Consider the following 27628-nt stretch of genomic DNA (forward strand, 5'->3'; position numbering starts at 1 on the left):
CCCCACTCAAGGACTCAGCTAGCCTCCTCTCTTGTTCCTTATCTGATGCATCAGCGCTGCTGCATACTGCCCTCTCCCCCACTCTCAAGGTCCACCTCACCTCTGCCCAGGCTTACTTCTCAGCGCAACTGAAAGCATAACTCCTCAACAGCAAAGAATTTCTGAAGGGAACGTTCACCTCTCATTCAAGGTAATAGAGGGAGTTAGTTGAACAAGCTTTTCCCTTTTGATGCTAAGAGGATTAGATGTAGTCCTTTCCAGCGAAACAGATTCATTAGCTCTGTGAAGCATTAAGACCAGAAATCCATGTGTACTGAGTGTATTTAACCTGTTAATGGGGATTTGTAACCATCAACTTTAAATTATCTGCGGGGGCGGGGGGGAGACAGAACTTTATCATGGACAAGTGACACCCTGCAACTTTATAATCGAGAAAGATGATATTTATTCTGCTTTAATCTCCACCAAATCTTTCCCCTACACCTCTAACATTGCAAAATCATTTCTGCTTTTTACCTGCATTCCTTCCTCTGAGTAGTTCCGGGTATAGTTTCTCAGTAAACATGCAAAGGCCCGAAGACATAGGACTGGAGGGGTCAAAAGGAAGGAGCAGTGACTAAGTAGTTCATGAGCCAGACATTCTCATGGGTTCTCCCACAGAAAATAATTTCTCTCCATCTTCTGGTGCCTAATAGGCCTTTCATAGGAGACAAAACGTCCCGGTTCTTAATTTGAGATAAAGGATGGAGCTGCGGCCATTTAGAACACCCATGTTCAAGGGCAAAGCAGAAAGGGGAGTTGGTGAAGGGTTCTGAGCAGGGACCCCGAAAAAGCAACAGAAGGAGCAAAGTGTCATGAACACTTTCACATGGTCAGTTAAAAAAAGTATCTGCAGAGAGATAAACATGGCAAGATGTTCACAGTTGTTGAATCTAGGTGACAGCAACGGGCACACAGGCCTTCACAGTACTATTCTTTCAATCTTCAGGTACATACAAAATTTTTCAAAATAGAGAGGATGTGAGAAATCTGTGGATAGACCATATATGTCTGACATTTTTCTTTTAAAAATACTGGGAGAGGGGCACCTGGATGGCTCAGTCGGTTCAGCGTCCAACTTGATTTTGCCTCAGGTCACGATCTCAGGGACGTGGGAGCAAGCTCCACATTGAGCTCCTCACGGGGGTGGAGTCTGCTTATGATTCTCTGCCTCTGCCCCTCCCCCTCTCTAAATAAATGAATAAATAAATATTGGGAGATATCCAAATATGATGGGAACATAAAATCACAACTGAAAAATTATGATTAAATGTTCATAGTCATACTTGAGGGAACGCAGATCATAGATCTTTTTTTCCAGTTTCTTAGACACTTTTTTTGGCAAGAGAAAAAGGTCATAATGTTTTCATGCAATACATACTTGGTTCTTTAAGTAACAACTGTGACAAATAGCAGAAAGAATTAAAGAATGCTACACTTTTTAAAAAAATTTTATTTATTTTTTTGACAGAGAGAGACACAGCGAGAGAGGGAACACAAGCAGGGGAAGTGGGAGAGGGAGAAGCAGACTCCCTGCTGAGCAGGGAGCCTGATGCAGGGCTCAATCCCAGAACCCTGGGACCATGACCTGAGCCGAAGGCAGATCCTTAACCACTGAGCCACCAGGTGCCCCAAGAATGCTACACTTTAATCCATTCGAAACACCATAATTAAAGAAATGTCTATAACACTTTCTGAACTACTGTAGTAGCCATTACTGAGAGGCAGGCCTTCGGTGGGCATGAGAATGTAGATTTACAGAACTACTCAATGTTACACAATTTCTATATTGTACCTTGACTTAAATCCAAGAGCAAAAATTAACACTCTCCCCTATTTTTGGTAAAAAATGCATGTAACCTTAAATATCCTTTCCCTCTGGATTTTACCTAGGAATAGTCTAATTTTTTTTTTTTTTAGCCTTTCTAATTTTTTATCTAAGAAAAGGCAGGCTTGGCACTTTTATACTTACATCGTAAGTGTTAATATTTCTTAGGATTGCAGGACGATTCATATATTTTTTTAAAGATTTTATTTATTTATTTGACAGACAGAGAGCACAAGCAGGGGGAGGGACAGAGGGAGAGGGAGAAGCAGGCTCCCCACTGAGCAGGGTCCCTGATGCGGGGCTCGATCCCAGGACCCTGGGATCATGACCTGAGCTGAAGGCAGATGCTTAACCACTGAGCCACCCAGACGCCCCCAGATTCATAGTCTTTACAGCTGATCCAGCAAGGGCTGGTGCTCCTGCCATGTCAGCCTCAGATTTCTTCAGGGTATTTTGTGCATGTTACAGTGCATGTAACAACCTCACTCATGTCGGTCTCCAATATCGTTCCCCCAGCACCATTTCTGCAAAATACTGTCAACCTTGTCTACGGGGAGAATTAAATCCAGTTCAGACATTGTCAAAAATACTTGTCACATGTTTCTAAGAATACCTGGCTTAGATCTAAAACACCAACTTCACTCTCTAAAGAATCCACGTGCAAGACAAAATATAATGCTGTGGATAATGTCCATGAGTCCGTTTGTTGTCAGATCCTCCAATTAATGACCCTCCTTCTAGGATTAAAAACATTTTCATCTTTCTTGGGTACCAAATGGAAAGTCTCCCTGATGGTTTGCTGCTGTGGGTCTTCACATTCGGGCAGGTAGTATGTGGAGAGCCGCTACTTTCCATGATTGTTGAAAATGAGGGTCACCCTGATCATCACTGGGTGGGGAAGGGCTGACCTGGTGGATGCTGAGGGCCAGGCTGGGGCAGGAGAGAACCCACCTCCCCTGCTGGCGCATCTTGCTACCCATCCTCTCCCTACTTGAATTTTTTAGTTGTCTGCTTGTTTGTGGTTGCCATTAGTTTTGTTTGTTTACTTATTTTGGAAATTTTCAAAGAAACAGGACAGCAGAGAGAATGAATGGGTATAGAAGGGAAAAGAATGGGTATCATAAAACATCGCCTACCCCTCAACCACTTTCAGCAATTACCAACATTTCCCAGGCTTGTTCCATGTGTTCCCCACACTGTTTTTTCTTCTTCTGGTGCATTTTAAAGTAAATCTAGATAGACATCATATCATCTCACTTATAATATAGGAATACTTCCTAAAGATAAGGGCTTTTTCTTTTTTCTAAATATGCCAACAGCGTCATCATCACACCTAACAAAATTTATAGTGATTCCTTAATAGCAAATATTTTGAAGTATTAAGTTTCCAATAATTCTTAATATAAATTTTGTTTGAATTTTCTTATATTCTTAATTGGCCCTCTAAAGATTGGACTAACATGATACTGAAGAAATAAATATCTGTATTTGCTATGGGCTGAATGTTTGCATCCCCCAAAATTCATGTATTGAAACCTAATCCCCAAAGTGCTGGTATTTGGAGGTGTGGCTTTTGGGAGGTGATTAGGTCATGAGGGTGGAGTCCCCATGAATGTGATTAGTGCGCTTTTTCTTTTATAAAAGACCCCAGAGGGGCACCTGGCTGGCTCAGTTGGTGCAGTATGTGACTCTTGATCTTGGGGTCATGTTTGAGCCCCATGTTGGGTATAGAACTTACTTTTTTTTCTTGATATATGAATACTTTTAAGATTTTATTTTGAGAGAAAGAGTGAGCCTGAGAACACAAGCAGAGAGAAGGGCAGAGGCAGAGGCAGAAGCAGACTCCCTGTTGAGCAGGGAGCCCGCCATGGGACTTGATCCCAGGACCCAGAGATCATGACCTGAGCCAAAGGCAGACGCCTAATTGACCAAGCCCCTGAATACATTTTTTTTTGGTAAAGTATTTATTTGTAATAATCTCCACACCCAACATAGGGCCCAAACTAATGATGCCAAGATCAAGAGTCACACGCTCTTCTGAGTCAGCCAGGCGCCCCAGCTTAATTTACAACCACCACCACCACCACCACCACCACCACCAGGGGCCCAGAGAACCCCCTTGCCCCTTCCAACACGTGAGGATGCACACAAATTAGGAAGCAGGTTCTCACCAGACACCAGATCTGCCTGCACCTTCATCTCGGGGTTCCCACCCTCCAAGTCCATGAGAAATAAATTTCTATCTTGTATAAGCCACCCAGTCCATGGTATTGTTATAGCAGTCTGTATGCTCAGGCCTTTAGGAAACTGAAGTTCATGGGCACCTGGCTGGCTCAGTCCGCAGAGTACGTGACTCTTGATCTCAGGGTTATAAATTTGAGCCCCATGTTGGCTCTAGAGATTACTTAAAGAAATCTAATCTTTAAGGGCGCCCGGGTGGCACAGTCGGTTGAGTGTCCGACTCTTGGTTTCAGCTCATGTCATGATTTCAGGGTTGTAGGATTGAGCCCGCATCAGGCTCCACGCTCAGCATGGAGTCGGTTTGGGATTCTCTCCCCCTCTCCCTGCCCCTCCCGCTTGCATGTGCTCTCTCTCTCTGTGTCAAATAAATAAATAAATCTTTATACATAATCTTTAAAAAAAAAAAAAGAAACTGAAGTTCAACAGGAAGTGTGATAAAAGATAACAGCACTGGTGCTTAGAAAAAAATAAACAAGGGAAAGTTTTAGGTAAAATCTCAAAAAAAAATTTGACTTGACAATATTGCCAAAAGTATGGTAAGACAAGTATTGTCACTGCTTATTAGCGGGCATGTAAACTGGTCAGCGTACCAGCCAGATGGCATGTTAAAAGGGTAACTGAAGGATTACTCATAGATGTGCTCAGAGCTGAGCGCACCTACAAGGGTCAGTGAAGCACCAAAGTGGAACAGCTGCAGGAAGCGGTTCGCACGGGCGCTCGCAGAGCCAGGGGAGGGGGCTCTGACTGAATCATGGTGGGAAGGGCTAGGGGAGCAAGCCTGGGGCTCCTTCCTCCCACCCTCCCAGCCTGCACCTGCATTTCCCATGGGGAACCTGACTGGAAGTCGGTGGGTGAAGACACTGTTGATACAGTTTTACAGAGGTCGGCCTCTGAAGGTACAGAGGAGAGTGGAGAGAGGTAGTGTGTATCTATCTGGGGGGGCAAGCAGATGATCCAACAGGGAGACAAGTTCACACTATCTACCAGTTTTATTTATTTTTGAAGATCCTATTCATTTATTTGACAGAGAGAGAGCACACAAGAAGGGCAAGTGGGAGACTGAGAAGCGGGCTTCCCCTCAGGGGAGAGCCCAATGTGGGGCTCGATCCCAGGGCCCTGGGATCATGACCTGAGCCGAAGGCAGATGCTTAACGACTGAGTCACCCAGGTGCCCCATCTACCAGTTTTAAATGAACACCTTTGGATCTAGCAATTTGACTTCCAAGAACTCACCTTACAGGAAATCTCAAATGTAAATCAAGTCAGAAAATTTAAAAAATAGGTTTATTTTGTATTTGTCGAGAGCTTACTGTCTATGAGGGACCAAGCAAGGCATTTTACACTTCATCCTCACAAGAACCCTATGAGTTTGGCACGATTACTACTGCCGTTTTACACTTAAGGAGATTACAGTTCCGTAAAGCTAAGACAGGGCCACAGAGTTAGTCAGTGACAATCCTGGGACTTAACCCCAGTCAGTCTGACCCCAGTGTCCGAGCTCTGAGGAAATCCACGCCAGCATTGTCTGTAAAAACAAAAGCCTGAGTACAACCTCGAGACAAGGTAAATCAATTATGCTACATCTACACAATGAAGTGCCATGTAGCTTAAAGAAGAATGGAGTAGGTCTACAGATACTGCTATGGAGAGATACACGGTATGTGGGCGGGAAAACAAAGGTACAGCATGTTGTGCCCATTCGTACACAAACACGAAAGGTATGCAAGAAACTGAACAAGGGTTATCTTCTGGCTACCAGAACTGGTAATCAAGGGAGAATTTTTCAGTGTGTACCTTTTAGTCCTGTATTTTCATATATATATTATTTTTCAATATATATGCGATTCTAATATGTGTTTTTTTTTCAATAAATATGTGACTGAATAAAAAGTCACACACATCCGCAGGCAAACATACGTAAAGTGTCCAGAACTGAGTAACAGGTAACATTAATAGAACACTAGTCTAAAGGGTTTTTTTTTTTTTTTAAGGTTGTATTTATTTATTTGAAAGAGAGCAGAGCGAGAGAGAAAGAGAGAGCAAGAGCACGGGGTTGGGGGCGGGGGTGGGCAAGGGCAGAGGGAGAGGGACAAGCAGATTCCCCGTTCAGCAAGGAGCCTGATGCGGGACTCAATCCCAGGACCCTGAGATCATGACCTGAGCCAAAGACAGATGCTTGACTGAGCCACCCAGGCGCCCCTAGATAATTTATTTTTAACTAATCTCTACACCCAACCTGGGGCTCAAACCCACAACCCAGAGATCAAGAGTCGCATGCTCTACCCACAGAGCCAGCCACGCACTCCAACAAAAATCTTTTTTTTTTTTTAAGCCTAAAAACATCTCTTTACATTTATTCTAGTTAAAATATCAACCTGTTAGTTTGGAACTGGGATTTCAGCCTGGAGAGATGGTGGTGAATCTATACTGGAGAGTCAACTCTCCCTCCTACCTTGAGGAGAATCTTTAAACCTGATGAGCACACCTCCTGTACCAACATGTAAATTGCTGAGAAAGCTACTATGCTAGGCAGTGAGTGATGGGCAGGTCTGGGAGACACCACCTGGACAGGTTGACTCTGATTCTTTAATTAATCAACACCGTCTGTATGGTTTAAACTGCTGATTCATCTGTCCTCATTTCTTTATCTTGTCCTCAAGGACAACATGCTAGGTTTTTCTCATCGTTTTGCTGGAATTACCGGTTTTATTCCATTGATTCAGCACTATAATTGCACCTCTGTCACCACCTCCTGTTTTTGAGAGAGTCAGGATTGAAGGGACTTGTTTACAGAACACCGGTGGGCTTCTGTCCCCATGTCATTCTAAGAGACGACTCTGTGAACCATTCATGTAGTGCAGATTGCTCACAATTTTACCAACAATATAAATTTCAGATTTACTAGTCCCTATTTTGAGAATTAAACTTTCCCCTTTTTTTCTCAAAATTTGAGATTTCTTTGCCCAATCTTACAGTTTCTCCTCATGTCTCCTATGATTTCTCAAAGACTAATCACGACGACTTAGCATAGGGGCCCATTCCTACGTTATCCTATTTTGTATAGGTCTAGATACTTCAATTCATTTTAAACACCTGCATTATCATTTGATGCTTACACACTCTTATTAGGCTTCAATTCATTCCTTTGTTAAAACTTGGCAGATTACTATAAACGTTGCTTTACAAGGAGATGAAGAAAAATCATGGGCTGTTTTCCTGGCTTATTGCTATCTCTTGGCATGTATGCTGATTCCATCAAAGTGGAAAGAATACTGCTCTTCCTGTTTTTAAAGTCAAATATGCTTTTACCAGCCCTTTCCCTCCCGGTGGGGTGGGAGGCCTGGAGAAAGGCTCCCTGTTATCACCTCCACCCTGTGGTCCTCCTAGAAGAGCAGCTACTAATTGCCCGGACCCAGGTCAGTGGCTGGGATACTCTGCTTGTGGGAGGGGTCACCACAGGGTACTCTCCTACTCCCCCTGGGTGACGTGGTGCCCTCCAGGCAGGTCGGACATTTGCTATTTTTCTCTTCTCTGTCTACATAAAACCTCAGGCAGTGGTCTCAGTTCCTGCTTGGCAGAAAGATTTAGGTCCTGAGCCTAAATTGTGCCCTGGGGCCTAGCGGACCAGAAAGCGGAAAAAGGCCGTTATAGGAACCTGCATACAAATGAAGGTGAAGTTGGTAGAAGTTCCTATATACACTGTTGACACATCTTGAGAGCCTTCAAGGGAGCAGAGATGGTTGGGCTGAGGCAGGGTTTGGTGTCCTGAGTCGTCCTCCAGGACCTGCTTTGTGATTGTGCCCGAGTAGTTGCTCAGAGCGGCCCTGTGCTTTGTTTTTATACTGCTCTTACCATCTTGAAATTAGGAGTAATTTTCTTTAAAACGGGTACTCTCGTGATGATCTTACACTGGACCCGCCCAAATGATGCAGCCAGTCCTGACCTGGCCATTACTGCTCACGAAAACTTCAGCTTCTAAGGGGGAGGATGTAACTCTGTTTGTTGTAGGTTTCACACCACTGTGTAGGTTTTTGCTCCTATTGCATTCATTTCGAGGAAGGTACTCCCCCTTTTATCTTCTCTACAAACCTTTTAAAATCCTGAACTTCTGAGAGAACTCTGTACTGGTCCTTCAGATGCCTCCCTTCTCTTCATTTTCACAGACATGCACGATTGGGACTGGAGCTTGTTTTTCTAATTTTCTTAAACACTCCGGAGGTCTCGAATCCGACATGAACATAGTTGGGGATATATGTGGCTTCTTTTCACTGAATTTCTTTTTCAATCTATTTTCCATAAACCTATTTCATATCTAACCCATACATTCCCCAAAGGAAAAAAGTTGTATTAGCAAATCTGTTAAGACATAGAAGACATCCTATAACTTCCCCGGCTTCTCCTTTCCATGGAGGGTAGCATGGCCTTAGCTCTTCTAATTTCTCATATGCCTACTTAGATGTGCCTTGCTCGCCCCATGACAACTCTTTTTTCTTTTTCACTCCGGTAGGAAGAAAGTAATTCTTTCACATACCCACTTCAAAATTATGTATCAAGTCTCTTGCAAGAAAATAGCCTTTCTCAGGACGGTAGAAAGTAACTTCGCTCTCTCTGATAGACTGATTCCTTGTGATTTCTCTAAAGGTCAGCGAAACATGGTCATCAGGCCAAATTCAGCCCATGACCTGTTTTTCTCTTGCCTGAGAACTAAGAATGGTTTTTTCCTTTTTTAAGGGTGGTAAAAACAAACAAACAAACAAACAGTATGCAATAAAGAAAACCTAAAATATTTAGTATCTGTCCCCATAGAGAAAAAGCTTTCCCAAACCTGGATTTAGAGAACTGTAATAATCTGCCCTCCCTCTAAACAGAAGTCAACAGAAAAAGTTACTCTAAGCTTTGGCAAAAACAGTCTTCAGCCTCTACTGGGTCCTGAATCCTGTGTTTCCTCTCTGTTCTTCCTGCACAGCAGCTGTTTCTAACCATTTCTACTGTGCGTAAGAGCTTTCTATTGGGCTCCAGGCCCTTGGCAAGCCCACAGACCTTTCTGAGGGAAGTCGTCCCAAACACAAGCTTTCTACATAAAATATTTGTGGTTTGTGTTCTTTGCCAGAAGCCAAGTCTGCTGTCCGGGCAGGAGTCCAAAGCAGCCGGGGTAGAGGGAGAAACTCCCCTCCAAGAGGAGGGTACAGTGGCATTCTTCCCAGCGGGGATGCCCATGCTGGAGAATACCGGCAGACCCACCCAATCAGGCGCTCTCTTTTATAGGCCCTACAAATGCTCAGGTGTACTCAGAAGAGCCTCAAAAACTCAGGTTATTTGGGGAACCTGGCTGCTCAGTTGGTGGAGCGTGCAACTCTTGATCTCAGGGTCGTGAGTTCGAACGCAACATTGGGGGTAGAGATTACTTAAAATAAAAATTAAAAAATAAAAACTCTCAGGTTATTCACTCAGTTCTCAGAGGCCTGTTGCTAATCTAGGGTTTGGAAGCAGTGAGACCCAGAGTGACTGGTCAGCTGCTGAGGGGTGCTTCTGCACCACGTCTGGGCCCTGCGCCTCCGTGCCACGTACCCCATGTGTGTCTCTTTCTTGCGGTGTATGTGAGCCTGAATAGTCCGCCACAGTTGCAAGCCTGCATCAGTTTCCCCTCTCTCCCAGGTGGTCTTGCTCCTACCACCCTCGCCTCAGCAGCAAGCCTGCGTCTTGCTGAGCCTCGTTTCAGCCTTTCCTTCTGCCACGGGAAGCATGTCCATGTGGCCAACCTAGGAGGGGACGGGGTGGTGTTAGATGACACCCCTCAAGCCTGCACCCGGGTGGACTGCATAGCTATCCAAACTGAGTAGCTGGTCTTCTAACCTCACCATGGGCTGGCTATTCTAAACAGCGTCACATAAAATACTCCTGCCTGAGAACAGTCTTTTGCTGGTCGGGTTCCAAACAACTGTAGCAGTTACTGTTGGATTTTCCTAATATCTGAAATGAGCACTTTTTATTATTCCTTTAATAAACATTGTACTCTCCATGCAAGTATTCAGAGACCTCTCAGTTATGTGGCTGGCATCACACATACCCACCCCATCATTTCCTCTTTTTTAATTGTTTAAAACTGGAAAGTGACTCATATCCAGTCAGGGGCACCTGGGTGGCTCAGTTGTTAAGCGTCTGCCTTCAGCTCAGGTCATGGTCCCAGGGTCCTGGGATCGAGCCCCGCGTCGGGCTCCCTGCTCGGCAGGAAGCCTGCTTCTCCCTCTCCCACTCCCCCCGGCTCTCCCTATCTCTCTCTGTCAAAAAAAAAAAAAAAGAACATACCCAGTGGTAGCATTTAGTATTTTCCCCTAAATTGTATCTTTTGCATGCAATACAAAAGTATCACAAAGTATTACTTTCCCCCCCTTTTTGTACTGTAATTTTTCTATCAAAAATTTTTTTCCTACTCACATATGTACAAAGTTCAAAACAGAAAATTTTCACTTTTTGCATTTACTCTCTGGTCGTTTTACTATTAGCTTCATTTCATGATTCCTGAAAATAACATTTGTTAAAAAAAGATACACTCTAAAGAAACTGGTACATGCAGACAATGGAATATTATTCAGGACTGAGAAGAAATGAGTCATGAAGAGACATGGAGGACACTTAAAAGCATATTACTAAGCGAAAGAAGCCAATCTGAAAAGGTTATATATTGTTTGATTCCAACTAAATGAGCTGTGGAAAAGGCCCAACTACGCAGACAGTAAAAGGATGAGTGGTTGCCAGGGGTTGTGGAAAGGGAGGGATGAACAGATGGAGCACAGAGGAATTTTAGGGCAGTGAAAATATTCTGTATGATATGATGCACACACCATTACACGTCGGTTCAAACCCACAGAATGTACACCACCAAGAGTAAAGCCCGAGGTAAACAAACTATGGACTTTGGGTGATAAAGATGTATCAGAGAGGCCTCATGAACTACAACAAACGTACCACTCCCACACTGGATGCGGAGGGTTGGGAGGACGACCCACGGATGGGGGCAGAGGGTATATGGGAAAATTCTGTACCTTTGGCTCAATTTTGCTGTGAATCCAAAATTGCTCTAAAAAAAAAAATAAAGTCTTAAAAAAAAATCCATTCTGGGTGTGAGCTCAGTGCACCTCTGGGCGTCCCTCTTCCAGTCCCCCGTGTTTAGCTCCCATGCTCTCCCACCCTCCCAGTGGCCACACTGGCTTCCCAGCCTTACCTGTTTTTCCCTTGCCCCCCGCGACCTCCCCCTGGCTCCTGGCTCCACTCCAGCAGCATGTAAACAGGCTCAAGCATTTTCCTGTCTTGTCTTCCCTCCCCTGCCAGATTCCTCTAGAGTCTTCTGTGCTTGCTGGTTCCACAGGTCCACCGGCTCCTCTATCCTCTACCCACTGCAGTGTGACCACAGTACCCACCTCTTAAGATGCCATGCTCGCCTGCTTTCTCCTGCCTCCTGGGTTGCTGTCTTTTCTCCACCTGTGTCTTACGTATCTGAGGTCCTCAGACTTAGATCCTGAAACGCTTACATCTCCCACTCCACAACGTCCCTGAGGAATCTGTTACCTTCAGAGTGAGGACACCTAGACCCAAACAGCGCAGAGATCTAAGGTCACACCGTGTGACAGCATTAGAGGGTTGGGTTTAATCTAAGCCGAGTGTGTGCTAGACACTGTGTTGGAGATACAGCTGAGAATAAGATGGCATTCCTCCCCCTCCGACTTTTGCAACTTGCAGAGCCCTCCCTTCTCCCCCCATTCCACCTCCCCAAACCCCCATTCCACTGGGCCCCGCCCTGTCTAGTTTCAGGTCTCAGTTTAAAATGTCCCTTCATCAGAGACGTCTTCCCGGACTGCTCTTAAGACTGGCTGGGTTCTTGCCTTCCTGTGTGCCTCACGGTGCCCTCTACCTGCTCCTGTGCATTTCTTACTATGCCTTGTAATCGTTTACTTATCTATTCTTCCCCATGGGTGCCTCCGGGTCTTACGGTTGTAAGATCTTTCCTTGGCTTGAGCTGAGAACAGAGCAAGCCATGCTACTAGGAGCCACACCAACTCTATTTTGGGCAATGGATGATAAGCTCATCGAGGGCATCAGGCCTCCCTCTGCAGGTACTGTCATATCCATGATCCCAAGCACACTACCTGGCATACAGCAATTACTCAGAAAGTGTTTGCTCTTTGAAGAATGCATGGAAACATGAATGAATGAACCACTTGACTTTATGCACTTTGAGAAATACCCTAATTTCTTGGGCAGAGAAAAATAATAGAGTAGGAGGGCTACTCTGTTTGGAGGTAGACAAATGGATTAGCTGACCTCTGTGGGTCCCTGCCAGTCCAGTGATTCTGAATTTGGAAGGAGGATTTATTTTTCTTTGTTACTAAAATTCTGAAGAACATTGCTTTGCAGAGATATTAATGAAAGGATAGTTCGCTCAATAGGTGAGAAAATCAATATAGTATATAACTTGTCAGATGCATGAGTCTTTCAAATTCAAGTTCTGCTTTTAGTTACATTAGATAGTATTGCCACCTAGTGGGTAATATAAAAATTCTTCCTGGAACTACATGCCATGACTATTTGGTAAATTATTGTGAATAAGGTTATTAACATTCTGAAACTGAACCTAAACAAGCTATTTCAGGAAGAATTCTGTTGGCCTGGTATTTTCTGTAACTCAGGAGATCTGACCGACCTGCTTATCATGAAGTCAATGGAAATTTCTAATAAGGAAAGTTCAAGATTTCTTTGAATACATTCCACTAGGGTGCCTGTATGGGTCAGTGGGTTAAATGTCTGCCTTCAGCTCAGGTCTCTGGGTCCAGGGATCTAGCCCCGCATCAGGCTCCCTGCTCAGCAGGGTGTTTGCTTCCTTCTCTCCCTCTGCCCCTCCCCCCTGCCCGTTCTCTCTCTCTCTCTCTCTCAAATAAAAGGAAAAAAAAATACATTCCACTCAGAGTGCACAGAGCACTGTGTTCAAAATGTACTTGAATTAATTCTTTCCTCTACGTGGTTCCATTACCAACTTAATACACAGGATTGCTTTAGGGTTTGCTTTTGTTCATTCATTTTCACTTAATTTTTTCCAACATTTTATCATAAAATTTTCGAACAGGTAAGCTGAAAAAACTTTTACAGGGAACATGTGTACACCCACTACTTAAGAGTCTACCATTAGCATTTTACTGCATTTGCTTTACCACATTCATCTAAACATCCCCGTATCCATCCATTTTATGTTTTTGAAGCATTTTTAAAACAAACTGCAGATACTGGCTTGTTTCCCTCTAAATACTTCAATGTCCATATCATTAATAGTTTTTATTTTTTCCATTTGTGAAATATTCACATAGTTCAAAAGTAAAGTAGATGCTCAAAAGTCTCACTCCTATCCTGTTCCCCACTCCCATTATTTTTTTTTTAAGATTTTATTTTTATTTATTTGTCAGAGAGAGAGCACAAGCAGAGGGAGTGGCAGGCAGAGGGGGAAGCAGACTCCCCGCTGAGCAAGGAGCCCAACATGGGGCTTGATCCCAGGACCCTGAGATCGTGACCTGAGTCAAGGAAGACCCTTAACTGACGGAGCCGGCGAGGCGCCCCGCCGCACTCCACTGAATAACCATATTCCATTTCCACTGGCTCCTGACTGAGCCTCTCTGTGTTTCTTTTTTATGAAGATATAAGTATAGACATACATTCTCATTGCTTTCTTCACTAAAGGTAGAATGCTATATATACTCTAATTCTACTCTTTTCATTTAATGGCATATCGTGGGAATTCTCCATTTCAGAGATCTCCCTAATTCTTTGTGTATGGATGGCTTCATAGTACCGTAACATTGGGTAGATAAACCATAATTTATTCAACCCACCTTCTACTTACATGCAATTTAGGTCATTTCTGATAGTTCGGCATTATAAATCATGCTGTAGTGATAAGCCCTGTGCACATGCTGTTTCCGGTTTATGGCGGCACACCTTCAGGGTGAACCCACAGAACTGGAGTTCCTAGTCTCGGGTCAAGGTACATATGGACACAGCAGCAATGCATCAGCACGTACAGCCAACTCCCGTACGTCAGCCGTGCATGAGAGTGCTTGTGTCCTCCCAGGCTCACCGAAAGAGTGTGTATTAGTATCCTGTTTTATTAGTGTTTTACTACTATTCTGTTGCCGTGTGGCAGGCTGTCATGCTCTTACTAGCTTAAAACCAAACACATTTATTATCTCATAGTTTCTGTGGGTCAGCAGTCTGAGCACAGCTTAGCTGGGCCCCGTGCTCAGGGTCTTACACGGCTGTAAATGAGGTGTTGGTCGGGCTACGTTCTCATCTGGAGTTTCCACTGGGGAACACTCTGACTCTGAGCTTGTTCAGGTTGTTGGCAGAATTCATTTCTTTGGGGCTGTAATGCTCATGGTGGCTTGCCTCTTCAAGGTCAGTAGGAAAAGGTCTCTGCCCTCAGGACAGCCCTCTGTTGGAAGGGTACCCTACTAATAAGTCAGGGCCACCAGGATAGTATCCCTTTTGGCTAATTTAGAGCCAAATGACTGGGGCCTTAATCACATTCATAAAATCCAACTGCTTTTGCCATATACTATAACCTATTCAAGGGCATAACTCCAAAGATCAGATATCATGGGGGGCTGTCTTAGAATTTTGCTTACTGGAAGAACAGTTGTCAAGCTTTTGAATATTTGCCAATCTTCTAGGTGAGAAATAGTTTCTCAGTGTTTTAATTTGCATATGTCTTATTATGAGTGAAGTTGAGTGTTGTTTCATACATTTAAGGACCATCTGTAGATCTTCTTCCTTGAACTCTCTGTTCCTATCTTTAGCCCTTTTTCCCATTGAGTTTGTGGCTTTTTTCCTTCAGTGTTTTTAGAGCTCTTTATAAATTAGGGAAATGAGGTCTTTGTGAAATACATTGCATACATTTTCTCTCAGCTCGCCATTTGCCTTTTGTCTCTGCTTATGGAAATCATCAGGTTTTGAAGATGTTGACAACAAATTCAAATTTTTTAAGACAATGTATAGGCCACTACTTATACAGGCTAAACAAAACATACCCAGAGGCCCACGTACAGCACATGAACCACTATCCACACCATCCTCTGCAGCAACAGTGGCCCCTGACTATATACAAATATACTTTTTAACATCACTTGAGTCATAAATTTTGAAGCTCCGTTGATAATATGTTTCACCACTTCACTTCTCTTAGCTGTGCTCACACTGCATCAGATGGCTTGTGAAAGAAATAAACTGGTGTAAAAATCGGTGGATGCCAAGGTTTTTATGGCCAAATATTTCCCAATATTTCCACCCCCTCACTCCTTGTTTAATCCTTTCTAAGTTACTATTTTTTAAAAAATTATTATTGAAAGTTGCAAATGTAGGAGCGCCTGGGTGGCTTAGTCGTTAAGCGTCTGCCTTGGGCTCAGGTCATGGTCCCAGGGTCCTGGGTTCGAGCCCCGCATCGGGCTCCCTGCTCAGCAGGAAGCCTGCTTCTCCCTCTCCCACTCCCCCTGCTTGTGTTCCCTCTCTCGCTGTCTCTCTCTCTGTCAAATCAATAAATAAAATCTTAAAAAAAAAAAAAAAGAAAAGAAAGTTGCAAATGTACATAAAAGTAGAGGGGCTAGAATAACAAATTCTCATGTATTCATATATGCTAGCCTCAATGGTTATTAACACAAGGCCAATACTGTTTTATTTAGACCAATGGCTCTTAACTGTGAATGATTTTCCCCACGAAGGTATTTGTTAATGTCTGCATTTTTTTTAAAGATTCTTTTATTTTGGGGGCACCTGGGTGGCTCAGTTGGTTGAACGTCTGCCTTTGGCTCAGGTCATGATCTTGGGGTCCTGGGATCGAGCCCCGAGGCGGGCTCCCTGCTCAGCAGGGGGCCTGTTTCTCCCTCTCCCTCTGCCCCTACCCCCTGCTTGTGCTCTCTCTCAAATAAATAAATAAAATCTTAAAAAAAAAATAAAGTTTTTTTTTTATTTTTAAGTAATCTCTATACCCAACACGGGCTAGAACTTACAACCCCAAGATCAAGAGTTGCACGCTCCATGGACTGAGCCAGTGAGGTGCCCCTCAATGTCTGCATTTTTGTTCATCACCACTGAGGAGAGCTTCTGGCATCTAGTGGGTAGAGGCCAGGGATGCTCCACAACAAAGGGTTATCTGGCCCCAAATGTCAATGGTATCCATGTTAAGGAAACCTGATTTATACCTTTACCCTTCCTTCCTACATAGATTTATGTCAAATCAAGTATCAGATATATCATTAATCTATAAGTACTATTTATAGATAAAAACCATTAGAGTGAAACCCACAATACCATTGTTGTCCTAATATCTTAACATCATAAAATATACAGTGTTCAGATTTCCCTTATTTTTTTATAGTTGGTTAATTCAAACAAGATCCACAAGTTGCATTTGTTAATATCTTTTCTTATACTCTACAAATCCTTCCTGCTACTTTTTTCTTTTAATCTTGCCATTTAGTTGTTGGGAAAACATAGGTTATTTGTCCTGTAGAATTTCCTATACTTTGGATTTTGTTGATGGCATCCCCATGGTGTTTAACATAATTCTCTATCTCCAGTATTTCCTTAAAGTGGCAATAGATTTCCAATTCAGATTCAATTTCGGAGCAAGAATACCTCATAGGTGGTATCTTTACCTTTAAAGAGATTGCCAAGAAAAAGCCAGTGAATCTTCGTTTCTAAGTATAACCCTGGTGATCTGGAAAATAAATTCTGAACTCATGATATTCTCATATCAGAACATTTAGGAGCAGAGAGAGCGAGCGAAGAGTTCACTCTCTCCCCTGTTTTCTCAGATGGCAGCTTCACCTAGGATGATGAGCCTTCTGCGGGCTTCCCCAAGCCTAGGGAGTCCCACACAATGTCCCTACTGGCAGCCCGGTGCCTAAGTGGGATGACTAGGGACTAAGATGAAGGACTTCTAATTTCCCGACAGCCTCTGGGCAATTTGGATCTAGTCTCCTGGGCATAATAAACCCCTCTCTAGGGAGACTGAAGGGACAATCTGATTTAAAACGAGCTAGTCACTCTACTCCTTAGAGGGAAGGACTTGGTCAGAGACATGTTCTAAAGGAGATTAAGTGCCTCCCTGTGTGAGGGCCCAGGTGCACAGGCATCAACACTCCCCAAGGTCACTGGAGGTAACTCGTTAGCACAACAGCAGTCCTGGAGGTTGATAAGGAGAAGGAGATTTTGCTGAGTAAACTACTTTCCCAGTTTTCCTGTTAATACTGGGTAGTGCTGGTGAGGGCGGTCTGCGGACAGAGCCGGTCAGCACCCAGCAGCTAAGGGCTCTCTGGTACCCCCACCGCCCCCGGGGCAATACCGCAATAGGATGGCTCTGGTCTCTGGGAGACACTTTCCCCGAGCAGCTTCCTCTGGTGCCCTCGAGGGTGGACTGCAGGAAAGCCCAGAGGGATTTCCAGCAAGTTCCCTGGGGGCAGCACCACAGGACCTCCCTGCCTCGGCATGCCCTCTCCAGCAAGGTGGGGATCTCAGCACGGGTGGGGAGCTAGCGGGACAACAGCTGCTCCTTATACTGCCCTCTTCAGAGTCCTTGTCTTCACTTCCGTGCGTGCTGAGGAAGAGCATCTCGGACTGGCTCCTCTCTGGGACCCAGACCCCACTGGCGGGAAGGGACATTGGCAGAAGTCGCTGAGGAGCTTGGGTATCTTCCCTCCAGGACTGGGCAGTGAATTGGGAGTGGAGAGGTGACCCACTAGTGCCTCGCACGCATCCTGACTGCTCAGGGGTTCTCTGGGTAACAGGTAATACCTGCTCGTTCACTAGCAGGGTTTTGTGCTGATTCATGTGAAATGTTTTATTAAAGATACAAATGTTAACACAGGATTAAAGTTACATGGCTTTAAAAATGAAATGAAATGCAATGAAATAAAATTAAAATAAAATAAAATAATAAAATAAAATATAGCTTTAAGGATGCCTTTCCTTGGCTTCAGGTGCTCTGATGCCGTCTTTGCTGACTTTTCTCAGGCTCTGGGCCACTTGGCGGGTCCCTTAGCCAAGCTCCTCTGGTTTGGTATCTGCTGATGCACAGATACTCGGTGGCTGACAAGGTGGGCTCTAACCTTCCACGAGTGAGGGGGTTCTATCTATATTCTCCCCAGCATCCAGGTGGTCTCTCCTAGGGACCTGCCTACATTACCTCAGCTTCTTTATCTTCTAGCTTTATTGCAATGTAACTTACAAACAACAGAATTCACCTATTTTAAGTGCACAGTTTATGAGTTTGGGTAATTTATATAGTCTCGTAACCACCACCACAGTCGAGACATAGAACATTTCCTTGACCCTCAAAAAGTGTCCTGGGCCTCAACTACTTTTGAGAGCCTGAATTATGTCCTTGAGGTTTCCACTTTCAATACTCTGGGCTCACTTTCTGGGCTGGCCACCTGGTCACCACGTTTCATTTTCCTGAGAAACATCTCTGTTCTCATCCTACTTTGCAGACAAGAAGGAACAGACAGGTTTAGTGCTCAATGACTGAAGAACATTTCCCTGACTCCATTAAAAGGTCCACTCTGAGTTCATTCATAGCCATTTTACCTCCAACCTGTACGGGTGGTGGTGTTTCCTGATCTTGCTGTATTTCTGAATGCATGAAGGAGCCCTCATAGGGACACAGAGACTGTCACTGGAACTACAACACATGAACGGCAGGATCCTGGAGACACAGGGTAAGGGCTCCTATTGCCCAAGTCCCCAGAGTTGTCCCTATGGTTTCTTCTCTTCCCAACCCAGGAACTTCCCCCTTTTCCTGAAGTTAACCAGTTTATGTCTGCTACGTGCAGCCTGAGATATTCTACTAAGCTAAAACCTTTAATAATGGATGTAACTTCCCAAGAGGTAGACTAGAATTGTTCTCTTACTGCTGTTGGAAGTCTATATCCAAGAGCTACGGAGACTGGAAAATGTAATACAGTTTATTGACCAAGCTTCTTCGTGCACTAGGAAAGCTATGTACCCAGACGGTCTCCTTCCCTTTTCTGAACTCAAGTCTGGCCATTTTCCATTGAGCTAGTCCTAAGCTTTCCCTCTATCTCAAAATTTTTATAGTTTTTTTTTCATATATGCTATTATTTTCATTCACCTTTCATAAGCCTCCTGCTTTTTCCTAATGTCCATGAATTAAATCCTGTATCTCCTGTATTATGTTTACATTTACTCAAAATTTTCTGACAGCTCTGTTACAGGAACACATGTTGTGTGTTCATAAACATATTACCGTAGAAGACAGAACTTCCTGAGATTGGTGATGTGCGATGTCAAAAGCTGAAATTCTGACCTCATATTCAAAACTCACTCAAAAATTTTTCTTTTGGGGGCACCTGGCTGGCTTAGTCAGAAGGACATGCAAGTCTTGATCTCCAGGTCGTGGACTGTGAGTTCATGTCCCGTGTTCGGTATAGAGATTGCTAAAAAAAAATAAAATAAAATAAACTTTGAGGGAAGAGTCCAAGGTGGTGGAGGAGTAGGAGACCTTAGTTTCATCTGGTCCCAGGAATTCAGCTAGATAGCTACCAAATCATTCTGAACACCTGCGAACTCAACTGGAGATCTAAGAAAAGAATACCTGCAACTTGACGAATAGAAAAGTGACCACTTTCTGGAAGGTAGGAGGTATGGAGAAGTGAATCCGAGGCGATATTCGGGAAGACAGACGACGGGGGGAGGGAGCCTCGTCAGCCAGCTACCGGCAAGTGATAGAGCAGTAGAGCACAAAATCGGAATTTGTAGAAGTCTGCTCTGCTGAGGGACGTCGCTCAAGTGAAGAAGTTGGGCGGAATTCTAGCTGGGACAGTGTGGTCTCAGGACCGTCGGGGTCACAAGAAGACTGCAGGTGCCTGAGTGTGGCAGAGCTCCCAGGCATCTAAGCAGGGAATCTGGCTATAATCAGCAAGCCCAGGAGTGGGCTGTCAGCTCGGGGTTGCCATAAACCGTGAACCAGGACACTATGGGGCGGCCGCTCCCCAAGCAGGGACCCAACAAGCGGCAGATCCGAGGAGAAGCTCCTTCCTGTCCGGGGGGGGGGGGAGCGATGCAGGAACATGCCCCAGGAGCCTGCAGGGTTTGGAGACTGGAAATGGGGTCATGTGCCAGAGACAGAAATGCTCGGTCACAGGCCAGGTGAGCACGGGGTGCGGCGGAGACCGGGGAGACAGGAGTGACTGACTGCTTTTTTCTGGGGGTGCACTGAGGAGTGGGGCCCTGGGCTTTTGGCTCCGGGGCGGAGATTGGGAGGCCGCCATTTTCACTCTCATCCTCTAAAGCTGCTTGGAAAGCCTTCAGAAAACAAAAGCCACCTAGAGCAATCCGGAGCAGATGACTTAGCCTGACCCCTGGCAAGGGTGGCACAATTCTGCCTCAGGCAAAGACATCTGAGAATCCCGGCAACAGGCCCCTCCCCCAGAAGATCAGCAAGCATAGCCAGCCAAGACCAAGTTCACCGATCAATGAGAACGGCAGAACTCCAGCGCTAGGGGAATACTGCACATAGAATTCATGGCTTTTTCCCCGATTCTTTAGCTTTTCAATTTTAATTTTTAAAAATTTTGTTCTCTTTCCTTTTTCAACCAATTTCTTATTTTATCAACTTTTTAAATCTTTAATTTTCATATTTACAGTTACATTCTATCCCTTCATTGTATTTATATTTGTATATACATAAAATTTTCTGTCTTTACAATTTTGGGATGCAGTTTCTTCTAACAGATCAAAATACACCCAAAATCTAGAATATGGCTCTATTCTATTCACCTGTCTGGTAATATTCTCAATATATTTTTTTCTTTTTTTCCTTCTTCCTTTTTTTTTTTGTTAAAGTCTTTTAAAATTTTCATCTTTAGAGTTACATTCTATCCTTTCAATGTATTTAATTTTATTTTTGCATATATACAAGTTTTTCTTTCTTTACAATTTTAAGATGTAATTTCTTCTATAAACTGACCAAAATACACTCAGGATATAGTGTATTGCTCTGTTCTGTTCACCTGTCTGTGTATATCCCTTCCCTTTTTTTGTTGTTGCTGTTTTTTTTCCCTTCTTTTGTTTTTTCTTGTCTTTTAATTTTCATTTTTACAATTACATTTTATCCTTTCATTATATTTCATTATTTTTGTACATATATAAGTTTTTCTTTCTTTACAATTTTGGGATCTAGTTTTCTAACTAGACCAAAACACACACAGGATCCAGTGTATTGCTCTATTCTGTTTACCTGTCTGATTATATTCTCTTTTTTTAAATTTTAATTTATTTTAATATTTTTTAATATTAATGTTAATTATTTATTTTATTTTTTTCAGTTTCTGGTCTCCTGATTTGTTTAGTGTATATTTCTTTGGGGTCATTGTTGCCATTTTAGTATTTTGTTCTCTTGTTTATCTATTCTTGTCTGGACAGGATGACAAGATGGAAAAACTCACCTCAAAAAAGAGAACAAGAGACAATACTGAGTGCCAGGGACTTAATTAGTATGGGCATAAGTGAGATGTCAGAACAAGAGTTCAGAATAACAATTATAAAGATACAAGCTGGGCTTGAAAAAAGCATAAAAGACACCAGAGGACCCCTTTCTGGAGAAATAAAAGAACTAAAACCTAATCATGTTGAAATAAAAAAGACTATTAATGAGGTGCAATCAAAAATGGAGACTCTAACTGCTAGGATAAGTGAGGCAGAAGACAGAATTAGTGGTATAGAAGACCAAATGATGGAGAATAAAGAAGCTGAGAAAAAGATAAACAACTACTGGATCACGAGGGGAGAATTCGAGAGATTAAGTGATACCATAAAGTGAAACAATATTAGAATAACTGGGATCCCAGAAGAAGAGGAAAGAGAGAGAGAGGCAGAAGGTATATTGGAGCAGATTACAGCAGAGAACTTCCCTAATCTGGGGAGGGAAACAGGCACCCAAGTCCAGGAGGCAGAGAGAACCCCGCTCAAAATCAATAAAAATAGGCCAACACCCCAACATCTAATAGTAAAACTTACAAGTCTCAGAGACAAAGAGAATATCCTGAAAGCAGCTTGGGACAAGAGGTCTGTAACCTACAAGGGTAGAAACATTAGATTGGCAGCAGACCTACCCACAGAGACCTGATAGGCCAGAAAGGACTGGCATGATATATTCAGGGTGCTAAATGAGAAAACATACCTAAATATCATAAAAGCCATATACAAAAAGCCCACAGCAAATATCATTCTCAATGGGGAAAAACTGAGCATTTCCCCTAAGGTCAGGAACACGGCAGGGATCACCACTGCTGTTCAACATAGTACCAGAAGTCCTAGCCTCAGCATCAGACAACAAAAAGAAATAAAAGGCATCCGAATCAGCAAAGAAGTCGAACTCTGAGTCCTTGCAGATGACATGATACTTTACGTGGAAAACCCAAAAGACTCCACCCCAGAATTGCTAGAACTCATACAGGAATTCAGTAAAGTGGCAGGATATAAAATCAATGCACAGAAATCAGTTGCATTTCTATACACCAACGAGACAGAACAAAGAGAAATTAAGAAGTTGATCCCATTTACAATTGCCCCCAAAACCGTAAGATACCTAGGAATAAACCTAACCAAAGGGGCAAAGGATCTGTACTCAGAAAACTATAGAACACTCATGAAAGAAATTGAGGAAGACACAAAGAAATGGAAAAACGTTCCATACTCATGGACTGGAAGAACAAATACTGTTAAAATGTCCATGCTACCTAGAGCAATTTACACATTCAATGCAATCCCTGTCAAAATAACATCAACTTTTTTTATAGAGCTGGAACAAATAATCCTAAAATTTGTATGGGACCAGAAAAGACCCCGAATAGCCAAAGGAATGTTGAAAAAGAAAACCAAAACTGGTGGCATCACAATTCTGGACTTTAAGCTCTATTACAAAGCTGTGATCCTCAAGACAGCATGGTACTGACATAAAAACAGACACACAGATCAATGGAACAGAATAGAGAACCCAGAAATGGACCCTCAACTCTATGGTCAACTCATCTTCAACAAAGCAGGAAAGAATATCCAATGGAAAAAAGACAGTCTCTTCAACAAATGGTGTTGGGAAAATTGGACAGCCACATGCAGAAGAATGAAACTGGACCATTTCCTTACATCACACACAAAAATAAACTCAAAATGGATGAAAGAACCAAATGTGAGAAAGGAATCCATCAAAACTCTAGAGGAGAACACAGCAACCTCTTCAACCTTGGCCACAGCAACTTCTTCCTAGAAACATCGCCAAAGGCAAGGGAAGCAAGGGCAAAAATGAACTATTGGGACTTCATCAAGATAAAAAGCTTTAGTACCAACAAAGGAAACAGTTGACAAAACCAAAAGACAACCTACAGATGAGAGAAGACGTTTGCAAATGACATTATCAGATGAAGGGCTAGTATCCAAAATCTATAAAGAAGTTATCAAACTCAATGCCCAAAGAACAAATAATCCAATCAAGAAACGGGCAGAAGACATGAACAGACATTTCTGCAAAGAAGACATCCAAACAGCCAACAGACACATAAAAAAGTGCTCAACATAGCTCAGCATCAGGGAAATACAAATCAAAACCATAATGAGATACCACCTCACACCAGTCAGAATGGTTAAAATTAACAAGTCAGGAAATGACAGATGTTGGCAAGGATGCAGAGAATGGGGAACCCTCCTACACCATTAGTGGGATTGCAAGCTGGTGCAGCCACTCTGGAAAACAGTATGGAGGTTCCTCAAAAGGTTGAAAATGGAACTACCCTATGACCCAGCAATTGTACTACTGGGTATTTACCCAAAGATACAAATATAGTGATCTGAAGAGGCACCTGCACCCCAGTGTTTATAGCAGCAATGTCCACAATAGCCAAACTATGGAAAGAGCCTAGAGGTCCATCAACAGATGAATGGATAAAGAAGATGTGGTATATATATATATATATATATATATATACACAATGGAATATTGCTCAGCCATCAAAAAAAATGAAATCTTGCCATTTGCAACAACGTGGATGGAACTAGAGGGTATTATGCTAAGCAAAATGAGTCAATCAGAGAAGGACAATTATCATATGATCTCACTGATACATGGAATTTAAGAAACAAAACAGAGGATCATAGGGGAAGAGAGGAAAAAATAAAACAAGATGAAACCAGAGAGGGAGACAAACCAAAGGACACACTGAACTCTAGGAAACAAACTGAGGGTTACTGGAGGGGAGGGAGGGAGAGGGAATGGAGTAACTGGGTGATGGGCATTAAGGAGGGCATGTGACGTAATGAGCACTGGATGTTATATAAGACTGATGAATCACTGACCTCTACCTCTGAAACTAAAAATACATTATAGGTTAATTTTAAAAAAGAAATAATCATAACAAAAAATAAATATTACAGTGAAAAAAACTTTAAAAATGTATTCTTTTCATTAAGAACAGGTGAACAGATTTTCAAAAAAAAGGTTTTTTTTTTTTCTCCTCTTGAGAGCCTTTTTAAGCTTTTTTAAAGTAAGCTCTGTGCCCATGATGGGGCTAGAACTTAGAATCCTAATATAAAGAGTTGCATGAGAGCCATTTTAAAATGTAGGAACTGCTTGGCTCTTCTAATACAATAAAGTTCAAATGACCACAAAAAGGAAAAGACAACACACATGGCAGGACTACTCAGGTACTTGCTCTGATCCGTCCTGGAGTGCATGCTGGCTACTCTGGCTTTGAAGTGAGGAGCAAGCAGCTGAGTAGACTAGGAAAGCTGAAAGCTTTCTGTTATGGGTCGAATTGTGTGCTCCTCCCCGCCCCTCCCCCACCCAAATCATAGGCTGAAGTCCTAACTCACAGTACCTCACAATGTGACCTTATTTGAAGACAGGGTCTTTATAGAGGCAATCAAGTGAACACGATAGGGCAGAGCCTGCCTTACTCTGTTTGGGCTATTACGGCAAAAATACCAGAGACTGGGTGACTTAAACAATAAACATTTATTTCTCACAGTTCTGGAGGCTGGGAAGTCCAAGATCAAGGGGCCTGCAGATTCTGTCTGGTGAGGGCCTGCCTCCTGGTGTTTCTTGGCCACCTTTTCACTGTGTCCTTACATGATGGAAGGAGTGAGGGAGCTCACTGGGATCACTGATTCCATTTATTATTACTGCCCAAAAGCCCCCACCTCCAAATAGTATCATATCAGGGATTAGGTTTCAAAATTTTGGAGGGACACCAACATTCAATCTACAGCAGATCCTAGTCCAATATAACTTATGTCCTTACAAAATGGGGAAATTTGGACACAGAGCCTGATGTAAGAGGAGGGTGATGGGAGGAAGAGTAGGGAGAAAGTGGCCATCTCCAAGGGCCAGACCCTCCCTTTACAGTTCTCACAAGGAGCCCACGTCTGCCACCAGAAAACAGAGCGGCAGTCCTTCATTTGAACATAACGCTTCACAACTTTTGGTTCCTTTGAAACTAACAAGACTTAAGGCATAATTTGCTCTCTCCTTCATAGATGTTCCTACTAACCCATCAGCTGAGCATGGGGTGTAGTGTACTTCCAGGCCTTCCCATTTGAAGGGAATCCAAGTGCACCCTCAGTCAAGGTCCAGGCAAGGCTTTCTTTCCCACTGTGATGCCTCATTTTAGGTCAACGTGACTGAGCCATCGGGTGCCCACATATTTGGTCAAACATTATTCTGGGTGTTTCTGTGAGGGTGTTTTTGGATGAGATTCACATTTAAATAAGTACACTGAGCAAAGCAAATAGTCTTTCATAATGTGAGTGGGCCTCATCCAATCAAATGAAAGCCTGACCCTCCCCCAACCCCTCAATCCGCCCCCATAAGAGAGAATCCTGCCTGATGACCCCTGAACTGGGACATAGGCTCTATAGAAACTTCAGGCCTTCAGATTCAAACTGGGACATTGGCTTTGCAGATTTTGGACTTGCCAGCTGACATAATCATGTGGGCAAATTCTTTATATTTATATCCATCCTACTGGTTTTGTTTCTCTTGAACAAATACCTAATACACCTGTCCTCCCTTATGTAGCCAGCAATTCATTCTCATCACATAAGCTGACTCAACAAGTTAACTTTTATAAAATAACTCTGTGAATTTTATGAAAATTTTCTCCATGCCCAAATCCTTACAGAAATGGTCTGGGTTTAAGAAATAAAATATAAATAAATACCAAAGGAAAAGAGAGATAAAGACAATTTCTGCTTGGAATGCACTTGTTTTGAAAAAGAACACAGACAGCCCTTTGTGAAATTTCAGCAGCTTCTTTACACAAATGACAACTAGCAGACCAGATATGTCTTTTGTAAATAATGAACTTCTCAGGATCAATACTCATTGTTCTGAAAAGTGAAAGTTAAAACACCCTTTTTTAAAACAAAACAAAACAAAACAAAAAACACCCTTTTAAAATTACAGAGGGGCGCCTGGCTGGTTCAATAGGAAAAGCATGCAACTCTTGATCTCAGGGTCCTGAGTTTGAGCCCCACACTGGGTGTAGAGATTACTAAAAAAAATAATAATAAATTTTATGGGGCGCCTAGCTGGCTTGGTTGGAGGAGCATACGGCTCTTGATCTCAGGGTCATGAGTTTGAGCCTCATGTTGGGTGTAGAGATTACTTAAATAAAATGAAAGAAAGTGAGAAAGAAAGAAGTGAAGCTTTAAAAAAAATTAAAAAAATAAAATACAAATACAATGAGAAGAAAAATTACATATAATGGCTTATTACATATAACGGTGTGTGTTCATCATGGACTGCATTCACTATGTGTTTTTTCATTTCCTTGGTACTTTATAATCACCTATTTACTGCCTTTTATCTTAAAGCTGATTTATCATCATTAAAACTAGTATGTATCTCATGTTATTAATTATTAAAATGTTACCTTAAAAATAAAAACACTAGGGTGCCTGGTTGGCTCAGCTGGTAGAGCATGACTCTTGATTTCCAGGTTGTGAGTTCAATCAAGCCCCACACTGGGCATACAGCCTATTTAGAAAAATTAAAAAATTAAAAAACAAAAACCCTAAATCTGATAAATTGTTTGAATCTGAATTTCTTTTCTGCTCTCATTTTTTTCAACTTTGTGCACATTTCAGGTAACCTAAAACGTAAATTCAATTATTTTAATATAATTCAGAGTAGAGGAACTGGATCATTCTACAAATGATTCTATATGAGCTTTTTGAAAAGACTGTAATAAATTGTTATGTGTTCCCCCAGGGAAGCTTTCAGAAAAATAGGGATTGTCATGTAATAGGCAATTTCTGAACTCTGGCTGAAAACCTTGGGAATTTAGTTTAGCCTTAATAAATGATATATTTTAAAAAGGTATATGTCCTCTCAGTTGGTCCTACTGCCTTTCATTAACATTTTAATTTATGATTATTCTTTATAGCACGTTAAATGACTGGATAATCTTAATC

At 42.7% G+C, this 27628-nt stretch overlaps 1 long non-coding RNA gene and 1 pseudogene across 2 annotated transcripts in view; both read right to left on the reverse strand.

The window, feature by feature from the left end:
- LOC112838197 (uncharacterized) overlaps window positions 1–27628 on the reverse strand; it is a 45519-nt gene that overhangs the window by 15859 nt on the left and 2032 nt on the right. Inside the window, exons 2-3 of one of the 2 annotated variants that reach the window (XR_003211922.2) lie at window positions 18731–19599; window positions 11527–11691 (exon numbers count right to left, since the gene is read on the reverse strand). This is a non-coding gene — a long non-coding RNA (uncharacterized lncRNA). The remainder of the gene's footprint in view (window positions 1–11526; window positions 11692–18730; window positions 19600–27628) is intronic. The other variant, XR_012373862.1, reaches the window with a different exon arrangement.
- LOC112838196 (AP-3 complex subunit sigma-1-like) lies at window positions 1599–4008 on the reverse strand (annotated as a pseudogene).

Source organism: Callorhinus ursinus, unplaced genomic scaffold (assembly GCF_003265705.2).
Source record: "Callorhinus ursinus isolate GAN/ISIS: 27379988/994484 unplaced genomic scaffold, GSC_fseal_2.0 scaffold26, whole genome shotgun sequence".
NCBI classification, from domain to species: domain Eukaryota; kingdom Metazoa; phylum Chordata; class Mammalia; order Carnivora; family Otariidae; genus Callorhinus; species Callorhinus ursinus.